Source organism: Schistocerca serialis, chromosome 12 (assembly GCF_023864345.2).
Source record: "Schistocerca serialis cubense isolate TAMUIC-IGC-003099 chromosome 12, iqSchSeri2.2, whole genome shotgun sequence".
Classification (NCBI taxonomy): domain Eukaryota; kingdom Metazoa; phylum Arthropoda; class Insecta; order Orthoptera; family Acrididae; genus Schistocerca; species Schistocerca serialis.
In genome coordinates, this window is record NC_064649.1 from 111,822,936 (window position 1) to 111,834,188 (window position 11,253).

Consider the following 11,253-nt stretch of genomic DNA (forward strand, 5'->3'; position numbering starts at 1 on the left):
TTTCGTATTCCTTCGACGTCTCGATAGCAATACTGGAATTCCTTATTCAAATTTCAACACAAGTTAGTAGTTTATCCACTAAAAAAGATATCACTTTTCACTTAACTGTCCATATACTACGATCACATAATCGTATTAAATTATTCACCCATTTCGATGGTAAGTTACAGGTATTTTTGTGAAAAACGAAACTTTGGGCAATATCTTACGTATATTTTCATCTTAATTTGCCAAGTATTTATAGTGCCATGCTTTTATCTTGAAACTCTTACGTGAGTCCGCGTTAGCATAAAAACAACACTATGGGACTGTTGGTCCACCTTGATGCAAAACACTTTCGTTATTTAATTATGTGGTGTCACCGCCAGACACCACACTTGCTAGGTGGTAGCCTTTAAATCGGCCGCGGTCCGTTAGTATACGTCGGATCCGCGTGTCGCCACTATCAGTGATTGCAGACCGAGCGCCGCCACACGGCAGGTCTAGAGAGACTTCCTAGCACTCGCCCCAGTTGTACAGCCGACTTTGCTAGCGATGGTTCACTGCCTATTTACGTTCTCGTTTGCCGAGACGATAGTTAGCGTAGCCTTCAGCTACGTCATTTGCTACGATCTAGCAAGGCGCCATTATCAGTTACTATTGGTATTATTAATCATGTACTGTCAAGACCGACGTTCTTCATTAACGGATTAAAGTTAAGTATTCCACCAGCTACGTCCTGTTTTTCTAAATTCTAATTTCCTTGTCCTGCTCCAGACCTCAAGCCAGCCTGCGTGAGCTAAAACGCGTGCCTTTCGGCCTCCTCTAGTAACACGGTGTTGGCTCTCCTGCCAACCAAAACAATTTATTTATTCGCAAAATAGTTTCAGTGACAAAATCATCCTCATCAGCGCGTTCTTTAAGTCTAAGACATGCGGAGATGGCATACTTATAAACACTGTAAAACATTATTAAATGTTTACTCTCATGTTCCAAATTCTGTATTCTGTGAATAGTTTCACAATATCTTATTTGCTTTACGTCACAGCATGGTTTCTATGTTTGTTTTCGCTTTTTCCGGCACGTTTTCTACGTCTTTCTTGGCGCTTCTTCGGCACATAGCGTGTCACCTGTGTGGTGTCACCGCCAGACACCACACTTGCTAGGTGGTAGCCTTTAAATCGGCCGCGGTCCGTTAGTATATGTCGGACCCGCGTGTCGCCACTATCAGTGATTGCAGACCGAGCGCCGCCACACGGCAGGTCTAGAGAGACTTCCTAGCACTCGCCCCAGTTGTACAGCCGACTTTGCTAGCGATGGTTCACTGACAAAATACGATCTCATTTGCCGAGACGATAGTTAGCATAGCCTTCAGCTACGTCATTTGCTACGACCTAGCAAGGCGCCATTACCAGTTTATATTGAGATTGTAATTATGTATCATCAAGAGCGATTTTCTCCAATTATGGATTAAAGTTAAGTATTACATCAACTACGTACTTTATTTGCTACTATTAATTGCCTTAACTGTTCCAGACCTCACGCCAGTCTGCGTGAGCTACACGCGTGCCTTTCGGCTACCGGTCATAGTGGATTGGCTGTCTGGCCAGTCCACTACAACCTGCAAGTGTATGAGTGGCTGTTAGTAAACAAATATGAAAAAGTGAACTAATCCATGTCAGCATTATGCTGTTGGGATTGCGGTAGTGTTACAGTTTTGGTGTGTGTTACGTTGTTACGTAGTTTCTCATGTATTCAAGTTCGCTGGACGGCTTGCATCTGCTTGTAAACACGGAGAAGGAGAACTTTGTACCTTGTTCGTAATCCAGAACTTGCTGCTTGCATGTATTCCATCGCAAGAACATATTTCATTTTGCGAGAAGGTTTTGGAAAATTCTAGAGAATGTTCTGACGACTTATGTTCTTTATTAATATCCCTCTCTCTCTCTCTCTCTCTCTCTCTCTCTCTCTCTCTGTGTGTGTGTGTGTGTGTGTGTGTGTGTTTCAGTTCTAGTGGAGTTATGCCCTTAGTCTGTCATGATATAAGGCCTATTCATTTTGTGTACACAGCCATATAAAAACGCCGGAAAGTTTTCGTATTATACGAGGGCGGTTCACAAAGTAACCTCCGATTGGTCACAGTGCGGGTTGTGGGGGGAGTAGCGACGCCATCTGTGCGTTCACGCACTCAACAGGTCAGTCGGCATCAAGCCGTGGTCGAGTGAACGTCGTACCTGCGCTAGTTTAGTTTTTGTGGCAGTTTGAAATGTGTGCTGCAATAGAAAACCCCGCCAAATGTGAAGTGCGTGCTGTCATAAGGTTTTTTACAGTCAAAGGATATTCTGCAGCAGCTATTCATCGTGAGCTTTGTGCCGTGTACGGACCAAGAGCTATGAGTGAAGGAGTTGTCCGTGAATGGGTACGTTTATTTAAAAGTGGACGAGAAAACGTTCATGATGAAGAGAGGAGTGGTAGACCATCATTGGTGACTGACGAACTCGTTCAGACAGTTGATGCAAAAGTTCGTGAAAATCGACGTTTCTCAATGTCGGAGTTGTCTACTGGTTTTCCACAGATTTCGAAGACTCTCTTGTACGAGATAGTGACAGCAAGATTGGGTTACCGTAAGTTCTGTGCACGATGGGTGCCCAAAATTCTTACCGACCACCACAAAACTCAAAGAATGGCCTCTGCATTAGACTTTCTGTCACGTTATGAGGACGAAGGAGAACCATTGTTAAACAGAATCGTGACCGGTGACGAAACCTGGATTAAGTACGTGAACCCTGAGAGAAAAAAACAATCAAAGATGTGGGTACATTCAAATTCGCCTACCAAACCAAGAAAAGCCTCGCAAGATTTTTCTGCCAGAAAACTGATGGCAACGGTGTTTTGGGATGCCAAACGGGTGTTGTTGGTTGAATTCATGGAACGTGGTACGACCATTAATCAAGACGTGTACTGTGAAACAATAAAAAAGTTACGACGGGCTATACAGAACAAACGCCGTGGTATGCTGACTTCCGGTATCGTTTTTTTGCACGATAACGCCCGTCCTCACTCTGCTCGCAGAACAACGGCCCTTCTTGAGTCCTTCAAGTGGGACATTATCAACCATCCATCTTACAGCCCAGACCTGGCGCCAAGTGATTATCACCTCTTCATGCATTTGAAGAAATGGCTCGGGTCACAGCGGTTTGATGACGACGAAGAGCTCAAAGATGCGGTCACAGGCTGGCTCCAGGCACAAGCGGGTGATTTTTATGCAGAAGGAATTTCAAAGCTTGTGAAGAGATACGATAAGTGCCTCAATCGCTATGGAGACTATGTAGAAAAATAGTGCAATGATGTAGTTGTAAGATGTATATATTAAAATATTTTTGTTTAACTTGGTGTATTTTTTTAAATCAACCGGAGGTTACTTTCTGAACGGCCCTCGTATTTCACCGTATTCGAATCACGATTTATAAACGTCCTTCCTTGAGCTCATTTGTGCTAATCGGACATTCTTATATCAACACGAGTTTGTGTCCTGTTTCGAGTCTTCAGAGATTCTGTGTGGCTAATGCCTGACTTTCGCCAATACTGCTTTGGTCACACCAACCACATTCAAATTTACGCAAAACTTTTCTTCCGGATGAACCTGTTCGTCAAGGTATATGAGTGAGCTTCTGCGTTGTTGGGAAAGCAGCTGATGGCGGATGTGCAAAATGTCCTAACTTAGTCGGCCTGCGAAGTGCGAGGCTATGAATTCGAGCCCCAGTTTCACACACTCGTCTTATCTGTCAGAATGTTTAAAACTTCGCTGTGTTGCTGACGCGACAAATCACTTTTCTTCAGGAGGCACTTGGGCGCGCGGAATGCTGCCAACATCAACGACTACATCGACCAGGTGCTGCCCAACATCGCACAGTTCCTGGCGGACCATGGGCTGGACCCCATCGCATTGCCGGATGACGTCCAAAGTTTCTCAGAGGTAAAGTCAGACTGGCTCATGTTTTCATACATAACATGTAGAATGTTGGAGGTCAAATGTCCATTACCAAAAATATAGTGATTACACTATATTACGTTTGATTATTAATAACCACCCTCCTCCCACCTTTCATGTTTTAAGGAATCCAACTTAAATTTGTAAAAGAACTTCCAACATCCGATTGCTTTACAAACGAGTAAAAGTGGTTAATTTTTTTATATGATATTGTTAACATTTGCATTCTCTGTGGCTGCTTCAGTTATTCTTTATCGTACAGACGAGAAAAATCCCGTCGTTAGTTACTAAATTTATTTGTGTATGCCAAACAAGTTTCGGTTACACATGCTAAGCATCTTCAGTGGTTTATAGCACAAAGAAAATTACTTAATTGTACACATTTTGATACGACGATCTGTAGTGATTCTTAGCAGCTCATTCAAATCTAGGTATCTCCTTTAGAGCTGTATGGCTGTGATTTTTACTTATAATCATTTTATGTCCTATTCATGCCCCGTTTGTTGGTATGTACTAAATGCATATAGCACAGCTTTCTTTCAAAGTGGCAAGGGCTATATTCCATGAGTCATTGACTATAAAAATAACTTAGTTTTTCAGAACCCTATAGAATGTACAGTAACTGATGCACTGATACCCCTCTAATCTGTTTGCTCTGTTATGCATGGTGTTTCAAAAAGGACTTTAAATTTTGAAAATTCATATAAATTTATTCATAGTACCTACAGAGATGATTGTTACGTCAATTTTCAGGGAAATGCGTAAGGTTTTGTCTCATATCGTTCGTAAGTGCCGAATCGCACCGTAATGGGCGCTAGCGGCAGTTGCGTTAAAGATGGCTGCCTTCACTGGACCCGAGCGTGCTAGCTGTGTGTTTTGTTTTGACGAATCGAAGTCGGCGACAACAGTTCAGCATAATTTCCGTACCAGGTATCTTAAGGTTCCTTCTAGTAGGCCTACAATTTATGAGTGGCGTAAATGTTTTGTAGAAACATGGTGCTCGGAAAGACGTGGGAAATCATCAGGTCATCCAAACACATCTGACGTCTTCGTTGAGCGAGTGAGACAACGTTTTGTCAGCAGACCCATGAAATCGACCCGGCGTGCATCTGGCGAACTGCAAATCCCACATATGACTGTTTGTCGTGTGTTGATAAACCATCTGCATTTGAAACCGCACTGATTGACGATCGTACAAGGAATGAAAGACACTGATAAAATTGCTCGCAAGAAATTCTGTGCGGATGTGTTAAGTCGATTACATCACGATGAACATTTCTTGGACAAAAAAATGGTTCAAATGGCTCTGAGAACTATGGGACTTAACATCTGAGGTCATCAGTAACCTAGAACTTAGAACGACTTAAACCTAACTAACCTAAAGACATCACACTCATCCATGCCCGAGGCAGGATTCGAACCTGCGACCGTAGCGGTCGCGCGGTTCCAGACTGAAGCGCCTAGAACCGCTCGGCCACTTCGCCCGGCATTTCTGTGACAAAATCGTCTTTTCTGACAAGTCGACTTTTCACTTAACTGACAAGATTAACCCTTTCAGGACGGAGCGCGTTTCCCCAAAGCGAAGCAATTCGGCGGCGCTGTGTGAGTTCCATATCCCTTAAGTTTCTGCACTCGCATTCGGAAGGACGACGGTTCAATACCGCGTCCGGCCATCCTGATTTAGGTTTTCCGTGATTTCCCTATATCACTTCAGGCAAATGCCGGGATGGTTCCTTTGAAAGGGTACGGCCGATTTCCTTCCCCATCCTTCCCTAACCCGAGCTTGTGCTCCGTCTCTTATGACCTCGTTGTCGATGGGACGTTAAACACTAATCTCCTCCTCCTCCTTAAGTTTCCTTCATCGCTTATAAAATCTACAGTTTTTGACTTATCGGTGTAATTTTCTTAGTAAATAAAGCTTAAAAGACACTCTTTACTGGCACACTATTTTCATTATTCCATATCGCGAACTTTTTGACTTGGCGGTGGTGTTAAAATAGAAAAAAATGAAGAAAATTATTTTTTTACTATTTTTTAGTTGAGAGGTGAAGCATTGAATGAGACAAATTAAAATTAGTTGTATTTTGTTCTTTAAAGTCTTAGCTTTAAAACGACATATAAAATACAATTTTATCTCTCATGGGACGTCCGTGGGAAGAAAAATAAAAAAATAGAGGGATGAAAAATTTAATTTATGTCAATAAAATACAAAATTTAATAACATTTGCTTAAAACAAACTTTACAACTTTGGCATATCGATTTTTCGATAGGCAACCATATTTTACAAGTCCTTTCGGTACTTTGCTACTTTGTGATACCTGTTGAAGGACACAGGCTCATGAAGACAAGGGTTGGATGGACAAGTTTCGCATAAGAAGGGGGACAGTTTTCACCCTCCTGTATTGGAGCCTTGGAGCGATCACTGCAAACGACACAGTCACCCTGTTTTCCAGTGTCTACTCTTGCGATAGCATGCTACAAGCCGTCCATCCTGTGTAAGTCACCATGCTCAGAGCGTGGCCTCTTCCTCGATGGTTTGTTTCAAATGGCTCTGAGCACTATGGGACTTAACTTCTGAGGTCATCAGTCCCCTAGAACTTAGAACTACTTAAACCTGACTAACCTAAGGGCATCACACACATCCAGACTGTAGCGCCTAGAACCATTCGGCCACCCGGGATGGCTGTGTGGGTTGGTTGAGCCCTGACGTCGTCCACAAGCTCCTTGACTCTTTGGTGTCTCTCCTCTTTTCTTCGCTATGATGACATATAGCAAGGAAGCGTTGACAATCACCACCTGAAATTAGCTAGAACTATCGCCCTTTTGGCCTCGTGATGACTGGGTGTCGTGTGATGTCCTTAGATTAGTTAGGTTTAAGTAGTTCTAAGTTCTAGGGGACTGGTGACCATAGATGTTAAGTGCCATAGTGCTCAGAGCCAATCACCCTTTTGTCAGGTTGCACCCTGTCCCTTTTCGATCCTCCAAGCCAGTCCCTAGATACAGCACTGGGTGTGTGACGCGACAATCGGGCCACGTATACGAGCCTCCCGTCCCTAGAGGGTTAACACACAGAACTGTAGGATCTGGGGCAGTGAAAATCTACATCAAACATTGCAACGTGTTCATGATAGCCCTAAACTGAAAGTTTTTTTGTGCATTGAGCAAGAACAATTGGGATAGTGTGCCTGGATATGTTAAAACAATTTTTGATACCACAGATCGATGAGGATGACCAAGAACGAAATGATTACTTCATGAAAGATAATGCACCACCCCACTAGCTGGCTGTCGTCCGGGATTTTCTCAGTGACCGCTTTCCAGGTAAATGGGTTGGCCTTGATGCGCTAATTGCATGGCCCCCACGTTCCCCAGAACTGGCACCACTCCATTTTTTTTATGAGGACTCATCAAGGATATCGTGTTTGTACCTCCTGTGCCAGCTGCTCTACCTGAACTTAGAGTAGGAATTAACGCCACCACTGAGAAAGTTACACCTGCAGTGCTACAGCGAGTTTGGGGTGGGTTGGGTTGTTTTTGGGGTAGAAGACCGAAAAGTAAAAAAAATGTGTGTGAAATCTTATGGGACTTAACTGCTAAGGTCATCAGTCCCTAAGCTTACACACTACTTAACCTAAATTATCCTAAGGACAAACACACACAGCCATGCCCAAGGGAGGGCTTGAACCTCCGCCGGGACCAGCCGCACAGTCCATGACTGCAGCGCCTCAGACCGCTCGGCTAATCCCACACGGGCACCAAAAAGTGAGGTCATCGGTCTCATCGGATTAGGTAAGCATAGGGAAGGAAGTCAGCTGTGCCCCTTCAAAGGAATCATCCGGGCATTAGCTTGGAACGATTTAGGGAAATCATGGAAAACCTAAATCAGGATGGCTGAGAGTTTGGGATGAAATTGACTTCCGATGAGATGCATGCAGGATAAAAAGTGGAAGCCACATACAACATCCTTAGTTTAAGATATATATGTTTCCCTAGAATAATTTTTAAACTGGTAAAGTCCATTTTTAAACACTCCAGATATCAAGCATCTGAGCACTCACTCCGTCTTCAGGCCACAAGTGGCCCATCGGAACCATCCGACCGCCGTGTCATCCTCAGTTGAAGAAGTTCTTTTCGCAGAAGAATAATGTCTAACGACAACAATAATAATGATTAACAAACCTCTGAGAGGTCTACGAATAAGAGTTGAGTGATAAGCATGCCCTTCTGTTAGAATTGTTTTCACCTGTCGGTAAAAGATACGTTGCAAAACGTTCTCTCGAAACAACGAGGATATTAGTATTCTTACAAGGAAATTGAAGTTTATCTGCGAGGTCTTCACGAGAAATTTGTCATCATAATGCTGACTACCAGAGGCAAATCAGCTTTATGGAACAGCGGAGTACCTGATGCTCGTAGGCTTTAGTTACAAGACGTGCAAAACTTGCCAGGAAACCCACCGGACTATGAAGGACAGGCCTGGTCATCGTCAAATATTGACATCACTGTGACGAATAGTCCTGCCTGTAGCCGTATACAAATTTGGTTAGCGGCTCAAGGTCTATCCACAAGTGAGCACAGCTTTGATTCATTTCGTCCTAAATAAGAAGACAACAGTTGGAATGCAGTTTCAAATCAGTTCTCAGAAAAATTTCTGAAATTTCAGCTGTCCTGTCAGGAAGATCGCAGTTCGTAGTAATAGACGGCAAATCGTCGAGTAAAACTGAAGTGATATCAGGTGTTCCCCAGGGAAGCGTCCTGGGACCTCTGCTATTTCTGATCTATATAAATGACCTGGGTGACAATCTGAGCAGTTCTCTTAGGTTGTTCGCAGATGATGCTGTAATTTACCGTCTAGTAAGGTCATCCGAAGACCAGTATCAGTTGCAAAGCGATTTAGAAAAGATAGCTGTGTGGTGTGGCAGGTGGCAGTTGACTCTAAATAACGAAAAGTGTGAGGTGATCCACATGAGTTCCAAAAGAAATCCGTTGGAATTCGAGTACTCGATAAATAGTACAGTTCTCAAGGCTGTCAATTCAACTAAGTACCCGGGTGTTAAAATTACGAACAACTTCAGTTGGAAAGACCACACAGATAACATTGTGGAGAAGGCGAGCCAGAGGCTGCGTTTCATTGGCAGGACACTTAGAAGATGCAACAAGTCCACTAAAGAGACAGCTTACACTACACTCGTTCGTCCTCTGTTAGAATATTGCTGCGCGGTGTGGAATCCTTACCAGGTGGGATTGACGGAGGACATCGAAAGGGACCAAAAAAGGGCAGCTCGTTTTGTATTACCACGTAATAGGGGAGAGAGTGTGGCAGATATGATACGCGAATTGGGATGGAAGTCATTACAGCAAAGACGTTTTTCATCGCGGCGAGATCTATTTACGAAATTTCAGTCACCAACTTTCTCTTCCGAATGCGAAAATATTTTGTTGAGCCCAACCTACATAGGTAGGAATGATCATCAAAATAAAATAAGAGAAATCAGAGCTCGAACAGAAAGGCTTAGATGTTCGTTTTACCCGCGCGCTTTTCGGGAGTGGAATGGTAGAGAGATAGTATGATTGTGGTTCGATGAACCCTCTGCCAAGCACTTAAATGTGAATTGCAGAGTAGTCATGTAGATGTAGATCTAGATGTAGATGTAGATGAAGGGCAAACTGGGAGCTGTTAAGCTAAGTATAGTAAATAACATCTGGAGAAGTTATCGTGAAGAAGGCTGTAGAGATGACGGAGTGTAGTGTTGGCAGAAGAGCCAACACCGTATTGCTAGAGGAGGCCGAAATGCACGCTTTTAATTACACGCAGACTGGCTTGAGGTCTGGAACAGTTAAGGGAATTAATAGTAGCAAATAAAGTACGTAGCTGTTGGAATACTTAACTTTAATCCATAATTGGTGTACATCGCTCTTGACGATACATTTATAACTATCTCAATAGAACTGGTAATGGCGCCTTGCTAGGTCGTAGCAAATGACGTAGCTGAAGGCTATGCTAACTATCGTCTCGGCAAATGAGAGCGTATTTGTCAGTGAACAATTCCTAGCAATGTCGGCTGTACAACTGGGGCGAGTGCTAGTACGTCTCTCTAGACCTGCCGTGTGGTGGCGCTCGGTCTGCAATCACTGACAGTGGCGACACGCGGGTCCGACGTATACTAACGAACCGCGGCCGATTTAAAGGCTACCACCTAGCAAGTGTGGTGTCTGGAGGTGACACCACACGGAGAATCTTACTGAAGCAATAAATGTTGCACATCCTAGCGACAGGGGTAATGCCTCTAGAAAGTACTACCTGTAGCCGTGGAGTGCGGGGCGCAATCGCCTGAGGGCGATAGAAGGTAGAAGGGCAGTATTACTTGATAACTACCGTGAACTAAAAAAACTTCAAAAACAAATTACAAAAATTAAATAGGGCTAGTTGACACAGACTTGTTTGCGAGCTAGTACATATTAATCCATGTTGAAGGAAATGAAATTTGGTGAATCATAAGATAGCAAGAGCCTTAGTTCTGTCGGGTTTAATGGAAAATGGTCAACTCACTACTAACTGGCAGGACTCAGACAAACTGCTCTACCGGTTGTTACGATGGTTTTGGCTATGGGACTTAACATCTGAGGTCATCAGTCCCCTAGACTTAGAACTACTTAAACCTGCCTAACCTAAGGACAGTACACACATCCATGCCAGAGGCAGGATTTGAACCTCCGACCGTAGCAGCAGCGCGGTTCCGGACTGAAGCGCCTAGAACCGCTCGGTCTTAAGATGGTTTTCTTTGATCGGAGCCACTACTACTCGGTCGAGTAGCTCCTCAATTGGCATCACGAGGCTGAGTGCACCCCGAAAAATGGCAACAGCGCATGGCGGCCGGGATGGTCACCCATCCAAGTGCCGACCACGCCCGACAGCGCTTAACTTTGGTGATCTCACGGGAACCGGTGTATCCACTGCGGCAAGGCCGTTGCCCATCAGGCATCTGAGATAATAGTAAATTCAAAATCGCCAAATTATGGACTGATAGGCTTTTAAAAATATGTGCTTCGAATGGTGTTAAGCCCTGTTGATAAATGTACCGATTATGTTGCTGCGAGTTCCTGGACCTTTTGCTAATCTGTTGCTTGCCTCTTCACGCACCTCAAATGATGGATTCTACAGAACACTGTGAATGAACTAGTGAGTGTAACATGCCGTTCTCATTTTTTTTCTTTCAGGAAGGACCGCTGGGGATCGTGTGGCACGGAGAGGTGGGGCTGTTCGACGGCTCTTTGTCCGGAC

The 11,253-nt window shown here is 43.9% G+C and overlaps 1 pseudogene; it reads right to left on the reverse strand.

Annotated features, from left to right (window-relative positions):
• Positions 1-10,826: 10,826 nt before the first annotated feature.
• Positions 10,827-10,944, reverse strand: LOC126428509 (5S ribosomal RNA; annotated as a pseudogene).
• Positions 10,945-11,253: the final 309 nt, after the last annotated feature.